Source organism: Miscanthus floridulus, chromosome 8 (assembly GCF_019320115.1).
Source record: "Miscanthus floridulus cultivar M001 chromosome 8, ASM1932011v1, whole genome shotgun sequence".
NCBI lineage: Eukaryota > Viridiplantae > Streptophyta > Magnoliopsida > Poales > Poaceae > Miscanthus > Miscanthus floridulus.
This window is the reverse complement of record NC_089587.1, coordinates 183,678,691-183,702,495: the sequence shown is the minus strand read 5'-3', so window position 1 is coordinate 183,702,495 and position 23,805 is coordinate 183,678,691. Positions and strand designations below refer to the sequence as shown.

Genomic DNA, 23,805 nt, shown 5'->3' with positions numbered 1-23,805 from the left:
AAAAGCTATGGGAAGGAGAATGCCCATAGCTGTTGCTGAAGGCAAAAGAAGGCCTCATGAACCTGTTCAAGCAGCCAAGTTTGCATCTGAGGCTGGTGTCATCATTCAGGATAAGGTTCCTGTCCTACCTCATTGGAAAGAATACAAGAGAGACAATCAATATTACAAAAACTTTGTGGGAAAGCTCTCTGTAAGTGCATTACTATTTCTATGGTTAACATGTATATCTGTTTAACCTGAATTGACTAACTAAATATGGAATTGTCATATGACTAGGGGCGCTTGGCCATTAACCCTGACGATAAGCCAACAGAGGAAGCTTGCACCGATATGCTGCACGGATATGCTGCGCTCTGGGGTGTGACAAATGCGTTATCGGCTCAAGAATAAATACTTCAATGGTGTACCTACAAATGAGATTAGGACAACTTCTCCAATTGCATGCATGACTGATGAACAGTGGAAGGCACTAGTTGCAAAGTGGTCTGATCCAAAAAACATGGTATGGGTATCTTCTCATATATTATTTCTCATTCAGTTTCCAAAGGATCTTCTCATTTTAAACATATCATCTCATCAATCCTTCTTGCTATACCTAGGCCCTTCAATGAAAAGCAGTGTAACACATAAATATTTTCAAACATAAAGATTCCCTAAGCTCCTAAATTGGAGCAATTAGCAGAATGTACTTGGGAAAAAAGGGTTGGTCATATATATCCTGCAAACAAAAAGGATTACAAATATGCCCTTAAATATCAGTCCATTCATCAAAGGATAGAATAACATATTCTAAAGGACAAAATCATGAACAGAACAATAGAAAGGCAGTTCATGGTGAGCATTCAGACAATCTGAGATGTACATTTCATAGAAGTTGTATAGGGGCATAAAAGAGTAGACAACTCTACAGGAGTTGAAAAATTACCATCTTACTGTTTTTCAGATAAATAGGTATCTTGTCATATATTCTTTCTCAATCAGTTTCCAAAGGATCTTCTCATTTTAAACCTATGATCTCATCTGACATGTTCATTATCTTGTAGGAATCAAGTGAAAAGAACAAGCAGAATTGCCGTAAAGTCAAGTATCATCAAGCTACAGGTTCTCGCAGCTATGTGGCACACTTACATGCATATGTAAGTAAAGAGTACCCTGTACATATTTGCACTAAACAACTTATTTTGCATTTCATCTGAGAAAACTTTGCTGTAATTGATTATCTATGAAACAGAAGAAGAACAAAAACAATGCAGAACCAAGCACAGAACAAAATGAAGAACTTGATGCGATGGATGCCTTCAAGACCTGCCATACCAGCTCCAAACATGGTCTGACTGAACTAGCAAGAGAAGCAGTTGTAAGTCACGACATCTGTTTCGCTGTGCCAACAACTATTCATTAATTGGATAAAATGTCTTGTTTCAAACATTTTGTATTCTGCTTTTGCTCAAAACTGGTCATAATCCAATATAGCTAGACATACTTGCTAAATAATAATCCTATGTTGTTGACTTCTACTTGTATTCAGTTACCTGACAACAAATAAATGACTCATGATTGCATACCTATTTGGCATCAGTTTCTGTCAATGCAGCATATGTTTTTATTTTTTAAAATACATCTTGTGTGATATTTCCTCCTCAAATTAATGCAATAAGTATCAACTAATGATGGGTCATTGCTGTTTCAGTCAAATATGGAAGCTTTGAGGACAGAACCTGTTGCTGAAGGTGAGACAGCAGTGTCCAGTGTGCAGGTTGTGTCCCAGGTGCTCTCCCAGAACAGCTCAAACCTTTTCCTGAAGAATGTTGGCATCAAACCAGTGCCATCCTCCAAATCATCATCATCAAATGAAAGCGAGCTTCGGGAGAAACTAGCAGCTGAAGCTACGGCTGCTGTACAAGGTGAAATCGATGAACTCAGGAAGAGAAGTGAGGAAGCTGAGGAAAAGCTGGCGAGGACACAAAAGGAGATGGAGGAGTACAAGAAGCTGACAGAGATAAACAACAAGGCAATGGAGGAGAACAATGCACTGCTCAAGCGTATCTTGGCCATCAACAATGCTTCTTCGACATGAGCGCTGCTCGTAGCTGCTGGTTCATTAACCAAGGGGTCTGCTGGTGATTTTGTTTATGTAGTAACTTATGTTGCTGGTGGTTGGCAACTTTTTATTATTTCCTGTGATGTTAATGTGAACTGATATGAAACTAGTAGTTCAAATGTGATGTCTAGTGAGTTATGTGAACCGAGTTTAGAATTGTTGATTAAGTTGTTGGTCATTGGAATACTGGATCTGTTAATTTATGGAAGCTTTTGGTCATTCTAGTATTATTTGCATTCTGTAATGAAATCAGCATGTGCACTTGTGATGAATTATCTGACCTTTCTATGACGATTTGGTAATTGATTCTGTGACGAATTTCTATTTACTTCAGTGACGAAAATGAGAACCTATCACAGCAAGCCTTGTGGCCCAATAAAAAGTGGACACATGGACCATCCACATCACTGGCCACGTCAGCTGCCACGTGGTCGGACATGTCACCTGCAATGTGGACGCGCCACGTGGACAAGACACGTCAGCTGCCAGCGTGGCAGACGATGTCTGGCCGCCTAACAGATGGCAAGTCATGACGAAAAAGGGGCTATATCAATGACAAAAATAGATCATCATAGAAAGAATACACTTCTATGTCGACGGCCATATATTCATAGAACAAATGCACATCTATGACGAAAATACACATTTCATCATGGTAGGTAAAATATGACGCGCATTCAATGACGAATACCATATCGTCACAACTTCATCATAAAATAATATATGTGACGATTTTGGAGTCTTCAGTGACGAAAGAAGAGCATCATTGATGTACACATCCCTAGTAGTGAGTGGTGACTGTCGTGATTATTTATGTTTCCGCATTGCCTCCACGCATATCATAATAGGAACAACAATGGATCGCGAAGTCGTCTGGAGTAGCAGAAGCAATTGATGCCTTGGTGATCGTGCCACCATGTTGGAATGCTAACTATTGGTTATATTTACCCAGGCAAGCCCCGGTGCATAACCTCTAGTATTCTGCACTTTATTTTGTGTTTGTGCATTAAGTTTTTGAGAAGTTAAATGAAACCCACTTGCATATATTAATCCTTGTCCTATGAGTCTTATTAGTATGACAGGATCATGTAGATTGCTATGCTCTAGGATTTCGGTAGAAGTTGAGTGATTACCTGTCACTCATGAGAGATAGGAAAAAGTATTATTACTACTATTATTATGTTACTATCACATGGAATATACATATGGATAATAATTGGAGATCGGGCGGGACCATATTTCGGATTTGGGTCTAGTTAGGCAATCGAGCGAGGCTCGGATTGTGCTTGTTCTGCCTATGTTGATTAAGGATCAACCATTGTCGTGGATGGTAGTCAAGTCACAGACTTTTTATCCTGAGCACATACTTGCTTATGGGAGCGGGAAGACTTGTCACTCTCTTGTCATGGGTTCTGGCTCTTTCTAGACTGAATTTTAGGGGTGGCTTTTGGGTGGAGGTCTAAGCACCGCATCGAGTTTGGGACTTAGGTGTGGGGGCTTAGAGTCCAAGTTTGGACAGGGACATGGACCCCGTGATAGGAGTGAGACGAGTTGGTCTTGTTTGTGCCTGGAGTACAAAAGGGGCTTGTGTTTTGGGGTACCCAACTAGGATACATTGATTCGTGAATTGCCGTTTCTGTGATACGGTATGACTTGGCTATGGTCTAGCATCGTAGTAAGAATGAAAATAGAGAAGGTGATAAAATGGTTCGGATTGCTTACCACATGCTTGAAAGTAGCATAGGTGCTTACCTAGAATGGTTAGATAATGAACTAATGAAGGCTGCTAATAAAATTGAATATAAGGATGCACGTTTAGTAATGCTCCTGCAGATGCAATAAACCCACAAGCCAGATAGCTTTGCATATCCTTGGAGTCTTTTCTTTCCTCCTGACGGATAAGTCTTACGGAGTACAATTGAGTACTCAGGGTTTGTTCTACCCTATTGCGGTGATAGGTGGATGCTAGAGCCAACACTTGTGTGCGGGAACCTCCTGGTGGGTTCAGCGAGGATTTCCTTAATGTTGTGGACATAGAGTTTATTTGAAACTTCCACCCAAAATATTTTACAATGGAAAAACTTATAACCTGTTATGATGTATATAATGGATCATCATGTTAATGTTTAACTTGTCATTAAATGATTTTATTTCCGCTGAAACTCTAATAACATGGTTATATTTCGCTGTTATAAACAATAAATATTATACTCTGATGTTGCATGAAAAGTTATGTAAGAAATGGCTAAAATGTTGTAAGCTTTATTCTCCCATTTTTGATCCTATTGAAAAATGTGGATTTTTGTGTTCTCCTATGGGGTGTGCTCGATAGAACTATTTAAATTAGCTCACTCTTGTGGTGTTTAGTGTTTAATGGAAGACAAACACCTCCGGAAGTGAGTTATTTTAGGTGGTTCTACCACACAAAACCCCTAGGGTCACTCTTAGACAATTTGGGGGGTTTCTCCACCTTCTGCTGTTGCTCCAATTTGCAGTCACTCTTTACTACTTTAGACTATTTTGGTGGGTTAGCTGGTGTAGTTGTGGACTTAGCCTTCTTCGGCTTTGTCGATGGGTCAGCTTGAGCAGTTGTGGACTTAGGCTCCTCCGGTGCTACATCAGTCTCCTTTGACGCACTCTTTTCTATAGTAGTGCCACTCTTTGGCTTGTCAATAGTTGCACTCTTAGAGGTCACCTTCTTATCGCCTATCTCAAAGTCCTTTAGATTGCTTTTAGAGCTCACGGGCAGTGGAGGTCTTGATAACTTTGGAGAAGAGAGCACCTTTGGTGATACCACAATCTGGCCTCTCCTCCACTAGACCCTCTTGTATAGAGCCTATCCAAGAGTTCTTACCTTAGGACTTAGGGGCTGACTCAGCGGTCTGTCCTCATGTTCTGGATGTACATAGTCAATATGTACAACGGCATTATGTTCCATTACTAGTTGTGAACATAGCTCAGTTTGCGCTGGGAAGACCCGACCCCTTGCTACCTCCATCTAATTACCTCTAGGGTTAATTACTAGGCTACATGGTGTTGGATCTATTAGAAGATCCACAGTATCTAGATCTGGAGTTGCCTCAAGTCCGTTGATGTAGTCTCTTTCGACTGCATCTGAGGCTAAGGCACAACTGCTCTTTCGACCACCTATAGGGCTGGGAGTGTTGGAAGGGGACCTCAAATGCACTCCTTGGTCACACAGCATGGCCATGATATCACTTGTGACCTTCTTGGTAATTTCTTCTGTCACTTCGCTTTTAACTTCTTCTTTGATGGCTTCCACATCCACATCACTTGCTTATTGCTTCCTCTTTCTGTACATGCCGGTGCAGTCCGACCAATGCTTCCAACCACAGTAACTAGACACACCACGCATGCGGCATGTCTGTTCTGGGCTGCCCAAGACCTCTATGAGCACACCCTTTTCCCTAACCAAAGAGAGCCCTGAAGACTCAAGGGCTCCTTGCTTCTCTTAAATTAGCTCATATACACTTTCAGCTGAATCTTTCAACCAATGAATCTCAGCACTTCCTTCTGACCTAACCAAAGTACTCTATGCACGTAGAAAATTCCTTGGGCGGCCACCTAGAAACTGGTCCCAATGATTACTGATGCCTTAGGCGGATAACTCCCTGTCCTCCTGCTTCCACTTTGTGGCTTTCCCTTCATACCCTCCGGTCCCCAGGCAGTGGTCATGCTTATTTCTGTCCCAAAGCTTCTTGTACTTCTCACTTGTTGCCTTTGATTCTTCACTGTCCTTTAGTTTCACAAACACTGCCCAATCTTATTTCGCAATGTATGTGTGCTTCACCGTTGCATCCAACCCTTTGTTGATGAAATTGCGTGTAAGGTCGCTATTGTGGGTTCTCCAACTCTTGGCTACCATTTGCATTATTCGCTTACACGCTATAGCCTTTAATTCTTCTAGAAACTCCAACCAAGGCTAGACACACTCATCAAATATAATCATCTTGTCCTGTTCACTTAGTGAATTGAATGAAGGCAGGACCAAGGAGATCCTTTGTCTAGCAATCAGACCAACCAGCCTCCTCATGCTTATCTGGGCCCTCTTCTTTGTGGGAAACCCAGTCAGAGTGAGCCCCATGACGGTTACCTTGTCATCTGGCCATCGAGTGACTGTCCTCTTTCGTGTCTAGGGTTTATGAGTAGGTTCAGATTGCTGTGCCTCTGCATTAGCATCTCTCTCTTCATCCTCTATAGTACCATCTCCCTCTTGGTCCCTTGCATCCACATCTCTCTCTTCCTCCTCTTCATTAGCATCTTTGTTGTGTCCGTCCTCTCCACTGTCAGACGTCTATCAAACAAAGGTGAGCAAGGTTGTTAGTGAACATGATAGAGCACTGACATGTAATAGTAACTAGTATTAGTATAGCACAAAGCTGCATCTTACCATTCTGATAGGGACTGTAATAGTAGTCAATAGCTAGCAGTGCAGACACCTTTCACAGCACCGTGGAGCCATGTTTGACACATATGCAGTGAAAACAACAGCAAAGTAGAGTTTGAGCAAGCATCAGTATGACCCACATAACCAGATCAATAGTTTAGGAAGCAACAGAAAATACAACATTATGTAATACTAACTGAAATTCTCAGCTAAGTATGACCCACAAGAGTTTATACAGATCAACTAGCATAAGTAGAGTATGAGCAAGTGTTCAGTAATATAGTAAAGCTAGTAGTCTAGATCAATATTTACAACCCATTGTACAACATCTACATGATAAGACTAAAATTAATGTACAAGTTCAGGCTCTAGAAAGCAATGCTACTAGAATAGTATTTCATTCATGTCATAGGCACAAGAACATCTCAGTCCACATACACGCATAACCAGAAATTCTAATTTTCAAAAATCCATCTACTGCTCCTTATCTATCTACTATACCTGACAACTATCCATCAAAAATCCCTCAACTAGAAACAAACAGAGAATCGATAATAGCCTTTCCTACTACAAATACTTGGCTATTGCAAAATCACTAAGCTGCTACATCTAACTAAAGAAAATCCATGTTAGAACTCACCAGGTGGGGTCGAAGGAGGAGGCTAGCACTGTCGGAGAGGACGAAGGGGTTGCTGGAAGCGGAAGATGCCGTCGACCTATGGCCTCTGCTCCACTCACAGTTCCTCTGGAACGGCCATCGCCATGCACAACCACTTTGGAGACGGTGCGTCGTGCCTTGCTGGACGGAGTTGGAGACAATGGCAGAGGATAGCCTCAGAGCTGTCGGACCTCGGCGAACGACGTCGGAGAAGAAGGCGGGCGGATGCTAGCACGCGGATGCGGACGGCGGGTGGATGCGGCAGCGGTGGAACCCTAGAATGTGGGGAGCGGACGGGGGCGAAGTTGGTGGAGGCGTGCGGATGGGACGATGGCGGGGAGCGGGCAGCGGACAGTGGAACCCAAGAATGCGGTTCTTGGATGTGAATGGACTTGGAGAAAAGGAACTTAGAATGTCTAGAAAAAAATCATGGGCAAAAATGGCGGGCAAAAGGAATTTTTTTACTACGGACACGTGTGGCCAAGACGTGTCAGTAGCAATAAGAAAACAGGTCAAAAAATTGTGTCCCACCTAGGGATTGAACCTGAGACCTGTAGGCCCAGAAGCAAGTGTCTTTCCATTGCGCTATGTAAGGAGTTCGAACATAAAGTGGTTTGAATAATTTAAATAGGGAATGCAATAATTTCCATTGGTTCAAAGATTGATGAACAAGTGTGATTTTTGTTTTTAATCTCTGGCTAAAACTTATAACTAGTCTTTCTCCCTCATACTAACTTCAAATTTGATGATTTTTCCCAAATTTTTGTAAAATCATGCTCTACCCATTTATTGTGTTGTTACAAGTATTATTTTTGTCATTTTTTCATGTGACTGTGTTTTATCAATTCAAAATTTGATTTTCAAGAAATGGCAACTTCAAACAATATTTTGAAGCAGTAAATGGTTTCAGCTAAAAAAGTTATCAACAACAAAGTTGTAGAAATGATCAAGATCTATAACTTTTATTTTGATTATTTCTTGTTTCGAGAAAATGGTAATAACATTGTTCACAAAATCTACATATCTCTCTTATAGTTTATGAAACCATATGAGAAATATGTAAAATTTATGAACAACATTACTCTCACTTTCTCAGATGAAAAAATGACCAAAATAAAAGTTGTACATCTTGATGAGTTGTACAACTTTCATGTTCATGACTTTTTCATTTGAATTTATTTGGTGTTTCAAAATGTTGTTTGAATTTGCCTTTTTTGATATTCAAATTTTGAATGGTTCAAACAGAGTCACATGAAAATTTTGAAAAATAAAAGTAGTAGATCTTGTTGAGATATACAACTTTTATGTTCATGACTTTTTCATCTGACATCATTTGGTGTTTGAAAATCTTGTTTGAACTTCCCATTTTTTGAAATTCAAATTTTGAATTGTACAAACAAAGTCACATGAAAAGTTTTACAAAATAAAAGTTGTAGATCTTGATGAGTTCTATAACTTTTATGTTTACAACGTTTCCATTTTAGATCATTTTCTACACTAAAATTATATACGAAGATTTGAAATTGAAAATATCAATTTAACTGCTGCAGACGCATGTTGGAAACATACATCGGCAGTAATTAATTACTACAGACGTGTGTATTAAAGGCGCGTCTAGAGTAGTTGTAACTTTTGACGCGTGTAGTCAAGATGTGTCTGTACTACTGCTTCTCTTTAGAATTAGATCCGAACTGGTGCCGTCCCTTCCATATAACTGCTACCACCCTCAAAACAAAATAACTGCTGCCACCCTCAAAACAAAATAAAATAACTGCTGCCACCCTGCCACATCGCCTCACTCACTTCACTACCCTCACACTCCATGCTCTGTGCCTCTGTATGTTCGCCTCACTTGGCACGGCCGCACTCCACCCCACTCGCCTCCTCTCTGCCACCGCCGCCCTTGGAGATGACGAGGCCCGAGAGGCGCCACTGCCGAAGGGACATAGGGACTAGGTGGTTCGCCCCTTCCTCTGTGGCCACACCCTTGATGCTAGTGGTGGTGAATGTGGAGGTGGAGGACGTCCCGGTGCGCCCGTTAGGGTTCAAGATGAGGTATGGTACGTCTTCTAGGAAGAAGGCCGTGCCCACCTCATCAGTGGCGGTGAAGAAGAAGGGCATGCACTCTTCCTTAGTGGTGGGGCCCTCTTCCTCGCCAGCGGTGAAGCTGGAGGAGGCAAGGAGGAAGGCCATGGAGAAGGAGCCGGCGGTCATGCTAGAGGTGGACATCTCATCAGATAGCCTTTGTATATATATGTCTGTGTTTGTGTTTAAATTTGTTTGAATTTGTTTCAGTTAACTGTATGTTAGTGTTTGGCATATGTTTCCTGCATTTTGAAGAGGAATTACTGGTTGCTGGTTTTGAGCGATGCTCCCATGGTCATTGTGGGGCTAGAAATGTGTTTGGTGGGATTGGAATTGTGTTTAGTTGATAAGTGAACTTTCCTGAGTCAATTGTCACTGTACTTGAGGATTTGATCAAAGTTATCAGTGTTTCATGTTTACTGAACACTTTCAGAAAATAGTTCAGGCTTCAGTTATCTTAGTTCAAAAAATAGCATTGTCAAGAATTTACTATTTGATAACTATTTCTATGCATATATGTAGGCTCCATCTTTTGTGGTCCCTCCAGCTACCATGCATGAGGCCCTATAGGCAGTGGTTTTGAAACCACTACTGGAAAGGCTCTTGACTATTCACTGGACGCTTGATGACGTCAAGGAGTTGCTGAACAATCAAGCTATGGAAACACAAGAGTTGAAGAAGATGCTGGCTGAGAAGGAGGAGAAGGGACCTACTAAGGAGATGGTGGGCACCATGGGAGCCCAGCTAGTGGCTATGTCTAAGAAGTTGGAGGGCCTAGCCAAGGAGGTGGACGACGTCCTAGCTAAGAAGCCGAAGTGATCATGCCATTGAAATAGTGATGACCTTAAGTTACCTAATTAACTTAGCTAATATATGTATTGTGTGGTGATATATGATGTATGGACACCAGCTCATCTATATGTTGGATGCTGATCATGTATGGACACCTTAAATTAATTAGCTATATATGTATATATATGTTATATGTGGTGCATATTTGTGTTGCTGTGATGACCATAGCAGCCACTGGATGCTGCTAGTTTAATTCATGTATGTGCTATGTGCTCAAATACTGGATGCTCATGAGTTGAAGAAGATGCTGGATGAGAAGGAGGAGAAGAGAGCTATCTATGTATATATATGTTATGTGTGTTGCTGTTATGACCATAGCAATGACTGGATGCTGCTGGGATATGTATGGACACCTACATGTTAATTAGCTATATATGTGTGTCTTGATAAGCAAATTTCAGCATACATCCACAAGGTACCATACACATTACAAGGAGTTGTGGGCTTAACATCCTAGACTAGATGACATGAACTTATCTAGTACAATTTACATCTCTCATTCTACAATTTACATCCTTGATGACATGAACTTCTCTCATTAGCCAGAATCTCTTCCTGAATTCCTGAAAGTAACATCACATTATAAGTAAGAGTGACAACAAATATATATTGCTAACTAAAAAATGAGATTGCACATTGTTCAAAAACTCACATGAGCATCTTTTTTTGCGTACTTGTTGTTTTCGGTGACTTTTTGCCACGGGGGCAACCTCTTTACGACCATCTCTTAGGTATGGAGTTAGCTTGCTTGCCAAAATCACAAGGAGGATGGAAGTATCCAAAGGAGGCACTTCATTGGATTGATTGAACTCTTCCTCGTCCACTAGAATTTCAAGTCCGGCAACCTGCTTTTTCCCAGGGAGAACCACTTGTCATTTCTTGTTTCTAGTGTCGCGCACATAGAAGACTTGGGAAACCTAACTTGCGACTACAAATGGCTCGTCCCTATACCCAACTTGGTTGAGGTCAACCGTAGTGAAGCCATACCTGTCTTTCATGACACCCTGACTTCCCTGAACCCATCGACACCGAAAACAGGCACCTTGAAGCCTGCATACAAGAGTTTCCATATCTCTTCAATATGACCATAGTACATTGTGTTTTGCATCTTGCTGTCCAATGCATCTACATGAACAACACTATTCTGGTACATGCTTTTCTTGTCTTGATCAATGGTGTAAAAGGTATATCCATTTATGTCATAGCCTTGATAGGTTGTGACTGTGAAGAAAGGCTCCTTTGCCAGCTTTCGAAGCCTTTCATCTGTGCAAGAGGTTGAACTAGCAAGTCGATCTCTGAACCAGATGTTGAACCCACTCATATGTGCCCTCGCTAACCAAGCTTTGCCCTAGTGTGGGTTTTGTTGCCTCAACATCTCCATATGCTCTTTGATGTAAGGTTCCACCTCTGCTGTGTGCTGCAACACTAGAAAGTGGGCTCATTCGTAGGCATCTCTCTCTAGAGTAATGTGCTTCTCCCCAACACACCCTTTGCCCGCTAACCTTCTCTCATGGAGAGACTTGGAGATGCCAATTGGATTGGTGGGGTCCATGTAACTGAGGCACTAGTCGACCACCTCCTAAGTAGAATTGCACTACTCCATGCTTCCCTCAGGATGGACCCGACTCTTGGCATACCTATTCAGAGTGCTCATAAATCTCTCATACGGATAAATGTGGTGGAGGAACATTGGTCCAAGATACCTGATCTCCTTGACCAAATGTACAATGAGATGGACAGATATGTCAAAGATTGTCGGCGGGAAGTAAGCCTCTGTTGGCATTTGTTAACGCAATCAACAAGTGAGGAGGTTTTAAGTCCATCACCGATAACGGCGCTAGAAATGCATGTTGATATTCCTTAACACCATTACTAAGATTGAGTTAATCTTAGCAATGCCGCTAAGAAACACCAACTATGATAGTCCTTAAAGTTTATAGACAATATCCGCAAGCGTACGGAGCTATCGTTGTAGCATTTCACCTGGAAGTATTTAGGGTATTGTTATTTATATTTTCCCAAAGGAGGGCAAGGTATACCAAGTCTAGCATAGGCACAAAAATGATTTCATACTTGCATAAAATCGGTAATGGAGGATAGTGGACACACATCTAGGCCAACCACAAGGTAAAGAGAAAATAAAGAATAAAATAATATTCCTACGTGGAACCAGCATGTTCTAATATAGCCGTGCATAAGCATAGTTAATGATCATATAAACTATACGACTAGAGTTAGAACTAAGTTTAGGATGAACGAGGAGATCTCCAGGCACTGGTCTGCCAGCAAGCTAGGGAGACTTTAAAACTCCTACACAATATCTGAACGTGGGGAGTACAAGGGACGAACAGGGCTGTCACCACCTGTCGCCTATCCCACTACTGTGGGGTACCATCATATTTGTAGGATCCTATGTACCTGAGCACCACGCCCATGTACAATGAATCTACATATGCCCCCTAGGACTCCAACCCTACGGATTGACAAGCAAGGATATAGGCAATCCCAAAGGAACAATGAACCATCACCCCAACCCTAGCTCTACTTCTACTCATACAAATCATATGAATGATTAAGCTCAAAGTTGAACATGTTAAGATCATAACACACAAACTATATACTAGTTCATATATCATGATTATAACATGAAAACTATACTCTAGTTCATATGCACTACTATATAAATGATATGAGAACAAGAACTTGGAAGAACTCTTCATAGTAGTATTCATACCGAGTAGCTTTTCTTCCAAGGAGACAAGCTCTCCTTGATAGCTCTTGCTAGGTCCACACTAATACTAAAACTAAGAACTAAAGAGTACAAGTAGAGAGGTGAGGTGTAGCTCCAAATGATGTGTGTGTTGAAGCATGAGCTCCACCCTTGCTTATATAGTGAAGTAGGATGGTTTGGCGTTGATAAATTCGGAAACCGGCCAAAACCACCTTAGCATGGTGGCATACAACCGCCGTAGGAAGATGGGCCCAGGCCATGCCGCCTGGGGTGCGGCCGCACCCTGGCTAGCTCGCTTGGCCACCGCCTTTGCTAGGTGGGCTAGTGGCTAGGCCTGGGCCCCTCCCACGATGGTGCTCGACCTAGGTTGTTCCATGAAGGTGGGCTTCTCCATGCTTCTCCATTTGCGCATTTCTAAAATACGCGTTCTACTTTTGCGCTTTTATCTTTATTTTACGTATTTTCCACTTGATTCGAAGATGTGTCCTGTAAAACATGTTTTCTCGAATACAAGTGGAACTAGGTCAATAGTATAAACATATGTGTCAAAAGTATGCTTATTTCTCCTATTTTGGATAATAATTGGCGGTCGAATGTTGTCGTTAGTGACCGCCAATAGCCTCAAGGAGACACATCACCTCAATCATGTTCTTTTCAAGACCTTCTAGTGATTGTTCATCAATGATCTTCTGAGAGATTGCATTAAAGAAGGAGCAGAGGTTCATGATTGCCATTTAGGTTTTTTCTGGCAATATGTTTTGGATACCAACTACAAGCATCGTTGTGAGCATGACATCGCAATCATGAGCCTTCATGGGAAGCATCTTGTTTTCTCTTGTAGGCACAAGCTTTTGGATGTTGGCTGCATATCCAGAGGGAAGTTTAACACTACGAAAGAAGTTGCACAATTCCTGCTTCTCTTCTTGGGCCAGGTTTATGGCAGATAGAGGTGACTGGGCACTAGTATCGTCAGGACGGAGCTCGGGCCTTATGTCCAATTCCTCTAGGTCAGCTCTTGCTTTTGCATGGTCCTTGGTTTTCCATTTGTCATTCATGAGTGTCCCAAGCAAACTCCCACAGACATTGTTTTTCATGTGCATGAGATCGATGTTGTGGCGGACCGCTATGTCTTTCCAGTAAGGTAGTTCCCACAGGATTGACATTTTCTTCCACCTCTTCTTATCGGCACTGTTTGCTTTTGCACTGCGCTTTCGCTTTCCAAGGACAGTGCTCTCTAGGTCAACTTTAGGCGTGGTATCATCTACCACCTGGTCAAATACCTGTTGCCCACTAAAATGCCTTGGTGTAGATCCTGTCTCCCTAGTGCCATCAAACTGACATTTCATCTCCTAGTATGGATGAGACTTAGGAAGGAAATGTTAGTGCCTTACATAGACCCTCTTCTTTGAGTTATTCAGCCAAACAGTCTCCATGTCATCTAAGCAATGAAAGCAGTCTTTTTCTCCTTTGCTCTGCCTAGACACGCTACGATGTCCTGGAATATCAGTGATAGTGGTGAAGAGCATGGCACGTAGGTTGAAATGTTCTTTCCTAAACCCATCATACACCCTGATACCCTCTTCTTTCAAAAATTCCTTGAAATCATCAGTAAGCGGCCTCAGATACACATCGATTTTAACACCTGGTTGACACAAACCAGATATCAGAACTGACATCATCATGTACCTCCTCTTGTTACACAGCCATGGGGGAAGGTTGTAGATAGTTAATAGCACAGGCCAGACACTATGTGAGCTACTCATGTTACCAAATGGGTTCATGCCATCCGCGCTGAGTGCAAACCAAAGATTCCTTAGCTCATTAGCAAAAGTTTGATTCTTTAAATCAATGACCCGCCATTGAATACCATCTACTGGGTGTTGTGTGCAATCATCAACCATCTACCCATCTGAGTGTCGTGCATCCTTGGAGGTTGCAAACAAATGTTTTAGGCAAGGAATTATAGGGAAGTACCAAGCAACCTTCCAAGGAACTCTATAGTGCATCTCCTTGCCGTCATCACCCTCATCAGTTCTTTGCTTGTAATGAGAGGTCCCACACTTGGGGCATTCAGTGAGGGCTGCATTGTCACCACGGAACAGGATGCAGTCATTCTTGCAAGCATGAATTTTCTAGAACTTCAATCCCATCGGACAAACAATCTACATGGCCTCATATGTAGTCCTAGGTATTTGATTCCCCTTGGGAAACAAATCTCCAAGCACTTCTAGCAATTCTCTGAAGTCCTTGTCAGTCTAGTGATGTGCCGCCTTCTGTTGGAGAAGCTTTAGTGAAGCGGACAACTTCATATACCTCTGTTGGTATATTTAACGCACATTGATAAATCCGTAAGCGCACGGATACCGCTGTAGTTTTCACCCAGAAGTATTCCAAGTATCATATCCATAGGGAAACGTGTGAGACTAACTACGGTCTAACTTAACAAGGGGTAACGATTAGGTCAAGAGTTAATTTTAACTAGGAGTAGCAACAAGGTTAGGATAAATAGGAGCGTAGAGAGGATAACTGAGGTTCTCTAGTTCTGACTTGGGTAAGCCTATGTTTTCTACTATTCCACTAGGGACATTACTTAAGGAAAGACAGCAGCAGAGGATGCTTTCCTTAATAACTGGGTCCTACATGCGCCTATAGACGGGAGGTGGACTACAAAGGATCAACGATGCTATATAGTACTGATGTCACACACGTGATCTACCACCGATCCAAAAAGCAGGGGGCATCCACGATTAACCTAAGTCTAAGCACCATGCTTACACTCACGATTAACACTCTACTCCCCCTAGGAAGAGAATAAAGCACTTAAAAGAGAGTCGTGAACCTAAAAACAATATAAACAAGATGCTTACTTGAATCAGAAGTTGATTACCAGAGATATCTCAAAGACAAGCTTAAGTAGAATTTGGAGCCACCAAGGTACAAGCCGTAGGGAGAGCACCGATAGGCCAGCATCTCCTCCAAACTCTTCCCTCAATCTCTATCTCACTATTTCTATTTATAAGACTAGATCCTATGGAGGACTAATCTTCTCTTGATAGCTAGCTCTGATCCTCATGAGGAGAATATGAATTAGGGTTTTAGGATCTAAGGATCTCCTGAGGGAGGGGGCAGGGGCTAGTATATATAGCCCTGAGGGTCCAACATGAGCCCTTGGATCAAACTGACTTAAGCAATAGCTTAGATGCATCCTAAAAAGTGGTGGGAGAGTCCACGTCGAAGGGGAGAGCGATTGGGCTCTATACTAGGCCGGGCGGCCTCCCTAGTGGGCCGACCAACCCACTATTGTGGCCAAATGGCCCAAGCTTCGGTGAGGTGTCTTCTAGAACCTTCTACAGTCTTCCCACATTATACCGCAGTGGAATACCATAATTTCCTTTAACGATTAGGTCCTCCTTGGCGGTTTTCTGGATAAACCCTACTAAAAACACAGATTCATCAAAACTTGTGGAATTTATTAGTTTAAACCCCTAAACCTTTATTGGTGATTATATTTATGCCCTTATACATGTTTAATTAATGGTTTATAATGGTTGTTAACTACCATCAACAATTCCCCCAAGTTTACCCTTTGCTAGTCCCATAGCAAAGCTAAACTTAGTAAATGGATCAGGAGTTGCTACTATGCTTTCACATCTCAAAAGTACATAGGTGTTCAATCAAAAATTCTCCTCCGGATTAGAATAAACTGATCTAACTTTCAAACTTACCCATATTACCTTCAATCATGGGGCTTCTCAGCCTTCACTTGGGTCTTGAGCAATTGAAAGATAGAACGATCAAGTCAAGCACTATGTCTCAAATTGTTTGTTCCACCATTGTTCTAGAGTTTTTCATAAGTTTTCAAAATAAAACTCAGAGATTCCATTGCATGACACTCAAATCTCTCAATATATGTGGTATTTGTGGACCCTCACCAAGGCAATAAGGATGCTATGCCTTTTCTCTTCCTACCACTAAGGCTTTATATGGAGTTCATAGGCAGGGAGAAAGCTAGAGCATACTTACAATGCATATATTATAAAGTCAAACCTCAGATCCAAAGAGAGTTGAGTCTACAATCAAATCAAGATGTGCATATGTGTGGATATATGGTGGCTAACCTAATTCTACTTTGCTCCTTGAAAACTTATCTCTCTTTTGAAACTTAGAAACTCTTGCTAGAGAGCAGGGGCTATTGAAAGCATGTTTTTGCGCCTACCCCCAGTGTAGGAGTAGTGCATATTTGGGTGGTGTGTATGTGATCTTGATTTTTAAGAGCATGAAAAATCTCTCATAAGGGTCAACAAAGCTTGACAAAACTCAATGCAAAAGCAAGCAACATATATGTGGAAGTTTTCCTAGTCTAAATATCATGTATGGCTCTGGTAGGAATTCAAGCTTTGTCATATAGGAATCCATCATATAGCATTTTTGTGTTTTTCAAAAGTTAAATCTCAAGAACTTTAGTGTCACTAGGAACAAGATAAACAGTAGCTTAGACCTTCTCATATCATATCCGTCAATTACCTAGACTTAGATCAAGCATTCGCTACCCATGAATTTCAAGTTCAGAGTAAATCTTTATATCAAATCAGTCGTATCCAAAACTCGGGAGAATTCAAGGCTGAAAACTAGGTACTTGAAAGGAATTACAACAGAGTAATTATTCATCATTTCCATTTAAGAGATTATTCTGAGTCCTCTTTATTTTATTCAACTCTTGAAAATAAATTAAACACACCTTTTATTTTTTTCAATTTTTTGCTGGATCACACATTGTTACTATAACTATATATATTTATTATATTGATAACTTTTTATTTTGTTTTTTTTTCAATCACCATTTTCTTAACTATTTAAAAGAAACTAAAAACTAAAATAAAAGGGGAAAGAATACTTACCTAGATACACGGGAGTGCTTCTCCCCCAAGCTAGCTCTTTCGGTGAGGGTTTGGTGTTGTAAGTCCTTCGAACTGGACTTCTCCTTGTGAAGTTTATTAATCGAGTTCCTTGGTTCGCTCTGAAGATGAGGTTTCTTGTGATGACGCCTTTAATGGTGATGTCACCTTTTTCCGCCAAACCCGTCTTGATTTTGAGTTTGGATTTTGGTGTGCTAGGTTCAGAACACTTGTAGAAATTTGGAGAATCAAATGTCTTCCCCCACACTTTGCTTGAAGTATGTCCTACTCATAAGACAAGGTAGAGATCAAGCGCATAGGTTCTGTTGGTGGGAAAACACCAACAAAACAAAAAATTTATTTATTATTATCTATCCTTAGGCACATTGAACAAGATAAAGTTGATGTTATGTGCTTTGTTCATTTATATCATGGGTAATAAGATCAGAAGATTCAACTACTTAACCTATGGAAGGATTGCCTATCTTTATATAATGTATCGAACTTTACATGATTATGACTATCATCTTCCAGAGATAGGATATGCACTTTTTAAATTATTTGGTTAAAATTATGAGATTAAGAAAGGGGTGCTAGGAACAAGCTTAAAGAACAAGACATGTTAAGCAAATTAGGTTTGATCAGGTAAATTGTAACTCAAACATATTTCTTATTTAGTGCATACCAGAATCAAGGAAAAACTTTTTAAAATAATGACCATTTACCTTAGGATGTTACCTTTGTCATTGGAGTATAATGTCACCATATGACGAAGGGTAGATGACTCATGATAGTCCTTCCCTTTTGCTTGAAGTTTTCCTTGTTCGGCTAGTCTCGTAGCTTGAGCTATTCATGAGCTTCTTGTTTCCTAGATCACACCTTTTCTTTCTCATCCTTTTGTGATGCCATCTTTCTACTCTTTGATCTTTTGTCACTTTGTTGGACCTTCCGCTCCACTCATTGTTTTATGCCTGCAAAGGATTAGTGGACAACACATACCCAAAGGAATATACAATTTTGAAACATGGGTTGTTTGTCTAGAATTTTATAATTTCCCTCTATGCTAATGAAAAGATAGTTTTGGGATTACTTTAGCATAGTTTTTGTTTATCATGTTCTATACAAGCATGGCTTCAAGGCAAAAGGTAACTTGCAGCTAAAGACAAAGTGAATGATCTTTGATACTTATAGTTCTTCCATCCATGATGAATGAGCCATGTCTTCATTGCGCAAAGTTATTGGAGTTCATCATGTGCTTTGCTTCATCTTTGAATTGAATTCATCTCGTGACTTACCAATATTGAATTAGAAGTTTTCTGGATAGGGTTAGTCCAACAAAATGACTAGTATCTACTATAGCATATTCTAGGTTCAAAAATCAACCTAGACACCGCGTCTAATTTGATTCAGGAAGGCATCTTAACCTAAGCACCATGCTTAATTTAAAAGCCTTTAGAAGTAGGATCAGCACTCCTAAACTAAGCTCCATGCTTAATTTAAAAGATGTATGAACATATTCCAAACCTCGAACATACTATAGTAAATAAAGGTAGCATGAAAGCATTATAGAGATTTATTCAATTGAATATGAAAGAACATAATTGTTATTTAGCATGATTTAAAGGTAGAGACAACCAAGATGAATTAGCAACATGGCATAAGATTTTTCAAAGAAGCCCATCCCCCAAGCTTGAATTTTGCAAGGCAAAGTCATGTTTGGATGGATGTGATTAAATGTTGCATGATAATTGATTGGACATACCTTGCGTCGTCATCCCTCATTCTTTTTGCTTCAGACTTGGAATGATTAGTGACAAAGATGCCCAAAGGAATATTTTCACAATTATGTTTCTATGCTTACTTCATTAGAGCATCATAGTAGAAGGTGAAAACTCATATTATCTCCCAAAAGTGCTTGTTTTAGGATAAGAGCTCATCCTTGGGAAACCTTCTAATTGCGCTTTAGGTTGGTGAGGTGGTTTCCCCTCCAATACCAGCCTTTGTGTGCCTATCTCAAGATTCACACAACGAGATCGATAATATTTAGGATAAACATATGCATCTACAACCACCATTTCAAAATTTTTAGGAATAGGAAGTATGAGGGGGTTGAAGATCTCATGAATGGCAACGTTGGAGAGTCCAATTGATTCAGAAGATTTCTCATGTGAGCATGGATTTGATGAGGTGCTCATGAAATAACTTCCATGCTCGTCGATGTCATCCTCCTTTTCAAGCTCCAAGGGCATTTCTTCAAGAATGTATATAGGCGGAAACATTGTCTCCATTATTCTATGCCTATGATATTCATTGGACATTTTATTGTCCAAGATTTCCCATGGGTTGGTGGCTCTTGGGTTGATCTTGTCTAAGGCTTCCAACAAACTTTGATGAGCCATGTTTATTAAAGAGATTAATTTAAGCTCACCGTTTGGATCTAAGCCAAGTTTGGATTCTACCCATAAGGCTTCATCCTTGTCCATCCATTCTTTAACAACGCCATATGAGTTCTTCATACATTCCAGCCATTGTTGTTGCTCTTCTTGGTCATCCTTGTGGTCTTCGTGACTCCTATACTTTGGTTGTCTTAGTGGATTTCTAGGGTCATCATGAGACTTAGGAGAAGGAGCATAAGAGAGATCATTGGGGTAATGGATGGGTTGAAAGATGGGTTCAGATGAGACATCTAATATGGGCATAGAAGGGGAGAGAATAGGAATGGCTTCTAGATAGCTTGGCTCTCCTTCTATGGTTTACTAGACATGCTACCCTTGTGTTCTTCCCAACGTCCTATATGGGAATAAGGCCGCTTTCTAAGAGATCTCTTCTTGGGAGGATTTGAATTATATTCGCTCGAAGGTCTCTTGTGAAGATGAGAATTTAATGTCCTCCCAAAATCAGCACCAAAGAGGTCATCCTTAATTTTAATAGAGATTTCCAAAGGTGGAATTCCTTCTTCTCTTGGAGGATTTTGGGGTATTGGTGGTTCAGGATTGATAGCTAAATCTTGGGATTGAAGTGGTTGTGATTTGGCTATCAAAACTTCCTCTTCTTGTTCGGGAGATTATTCCTTCTCTTCCTCGAGGAGTTCATTATGAATACTAGTGCAGGGAGTCTCTCCACTAATTCTATCAAGTATAGCCCTTGCTTCACTAGTAGACAAATGAAGGAAAGCTCCTCTAGAGGCTGCATCAAGGGTTTGTGCAGAATCCTTGCTAAGACCCATATAAAAATGTTTAAGGAGCATTGGGCCTAGAATAGCAAGGGATGGGCAAGTGATGATGAGTTCACTAAAACGATCCCACGATGTGCCAAGAGATTCTTCTTCTAGTTTTCTAAAATTTAGAACCTCTTTCCAAAGGCTAACCACTTTAGAGATGGAAAAGAAACAAAAACAAAATTTAGAGCATAACATTTCCCAATCTCCTTGCACACTTCCTATAGTTTGACTATACCATGTTTTAGCTTTTTCCGTTAAAGAGAACAGAAATAGCTTCCTTCTTAAGGTCTTGTCAGACATGCCAGTGATAGGCAAGCATGCATAGGTCTGTTCAAACTCTTGTAGGTGTGAGTATGGGTTTTCATCGCCTTCTCCCTTGAAGGATTTATCCCGTATCAATTTTATTAAACACGGACATAGCTCATAACCTGGTGTTATGATAGTCTCTGAGGATTTTGGTGGCTTTAGGCTTGCACTTGTGGGTTTAGCATATTGATAGATAGAAGTGGAATCCATGCTAAAAGAAAAATTAAAAGAAAAAATGTTAAGCTAGGCTCAAAGTTAATTCAGCAACCGTTTCCCGACAACGGCGCCAAAAAGATTGTTGGTATATTTAACGCACATAGATAAATCCGCAAGCGCACGGATACCGCTGTAGCTTTCACCTAGAAGTATTCCAAGTATCATATCCACAGGGAAACGTGTGAGACTAACTATGGTCTAACTTAACAAGGGGTAACGATTAGGTCAAGAGTTAATTTTAACTAGGAGTAGCAACAAGGTTAGGATAAATAGGAGCATAGAGAGGATAACTGAGGTTCTCTAGTTCTGACTTAGGTAAGCCTATGTCTTCTAATATTCCACTAGGGACATTACTTAAGGAAAGACAGCAGCAGAGGATGCTTTCCTTAATAACCGAGTCCTACGTGCGCCGATAGACAAGAGGTGGACTACAAAGGATCACCGATGCTATATAGTATGATGTTATATAGTACTAATGTCACACACATGATCTACCACCGATCCGAAATGCAGGGGGCATCCACGATTAACCTAAGTCTTAGCACCACGCTTACACTCATGATTAATACTCTACTCCTCCTAGGAAGAGAATAAAGCACTCAAAAGAGAGTCGTGAACCTGAAGAACAATATAAACAAGATACTTACTTGAATCATAAGTTGATTACCAGAGATATCTCAAAGACAAGCTCAAGTAGAACTTGGATCCACCAAGGTACAAGTCGTAGGGAGAGCACCGATAGGCCGGCATCTCCTCCAAACTCTTCCCTCACTCTCTATCTCACTATTTCTATTTATAAGACTAGATCCTATGAAGGTTGGTACCACGACGGAATCCCATAATTTCCTTTAACGATTAGGTCCTCCTTGGCGGCTTTCTGGATAAATCCTGTTGAAAACACAGATTCACCAAAACTCGTGGAATTTAATAGTTTAAACCCCTAAACCTTCATTGGTGATTATATCTATGCCCTTATACATGTTTAATTGATGGTTCATAATGGTTGTTAACTACCGTCAACAACCTCTCATTGCAACTCGGAATAGAGTGGTGTCTTTATATCTTCCAACAACTGCTTCAGCTTCTTGAACTCTGAACCAGTGTACTCATCAAAGCCAAAGGCATCACGCACCATCTCCTCTAGATTCTCAACTATAGGGATAGGGTTGGCGGCAGTCTCTGCTACATCATCATCACATAGTTCCTCATTGGCAAAGGGTGCTTCCTCATTGCCACCGTTACAAGTTTCATGAAGTCCTTCCTCACCATCTCGCTCATTGGCACCTTCTTCTCCATGTTTGTTCCAACATCTATAGTCATCCATGAATCCTCGAAGAATTAGGTGGGCATGGACTGACAACTAATTCGAGTACTGCTTCTCATTCTTGCAGTCAACACATGGGCACAACATAGATGACTTATGCCCATTCCTTATGTCTGCCTCTGCAACAGATAGGAAATATTTTAGTCCTTCCAAGTACTCATTACAAGTACGGTTCTAAAGATACAACTAGTGGCCTCGATCCTCCATAGTCTACAAAAGAAGCACACGCCAGAGAACAGGAGGCCAAAGAGCAAAGCATATCGGGGACCAGGGAGGAGAGCTAAGCACGCCGGCGATCCCGTACAGCTTGAGATGGCGAAGCATGGTCGAAGCATGCCTGATTGAGTACACTGCAGAGAGGAACAAGTTAGAGTCAGACTCGAGCTTGACCGCAGCCATGGTAGGGTGGCGGACATAGAACGACAGCGTGGTGGTGCTCTGGCTAATACAACATGGTAGAGGTTAGTCGAAGGGCTCAGGCAGCATTAGCAGCTCGCCATCATGTCGATACGCTGCTTGGTTGAACCGGGGATGAGGCAAAGCTAGATGGCCGGCGGTGATGGCGCGTGCAGTGGTGCAAACTGGTGGTGAGGTTGCTATTCTGGTGTGACCTATGTGTTAGAGGTAAAAGAATGGAGCCGATGAACATCACGGAGTTGTAGGAGAGCTAAAATAATAAACAGGATCACCAGAGGAGTGTTGGAACGAGTTGGCCACGACGAGCTACCCATGGCGGCCATGGTGGCATGGCCACAGCGGCAATCGATGCCGAGGGTGATTGCGGCTTGAGAGGTGGCTACAACGGTTCAAGGAGGACTATGAGAAGTGGGCGGAGTTAGGAGTGTGGGAAATTGGGAGCAGATGGAACAACGGCGACGAATTTTGCCATCGATCGGCACGGTGGTGCTCCAGGAGAGAAGAGGGAAAGAGAGGAGCGTCGGTGGCTCAAGCTTACCTATAGTTCGAGAAGGCCCTACGGCCGCCCACCATCGCCCGCTGCAGTAGCGCG

The 23,805-nt window shown here is 41.3% G+C and overlaps 1 pseudogene; it reads left to right on the top strand.

Moving 5' to 3' along the window:
* The first annotated feature begins 343 nt into the window (after positions 1–343).
* Positions 344–2,320, top strand: LOC136474238 (uncharacterized; annotated as a pseudogene).
* The last annotated feature ends 21,485 nt before the right edge of the window (positions 2,321–23,805 follow it).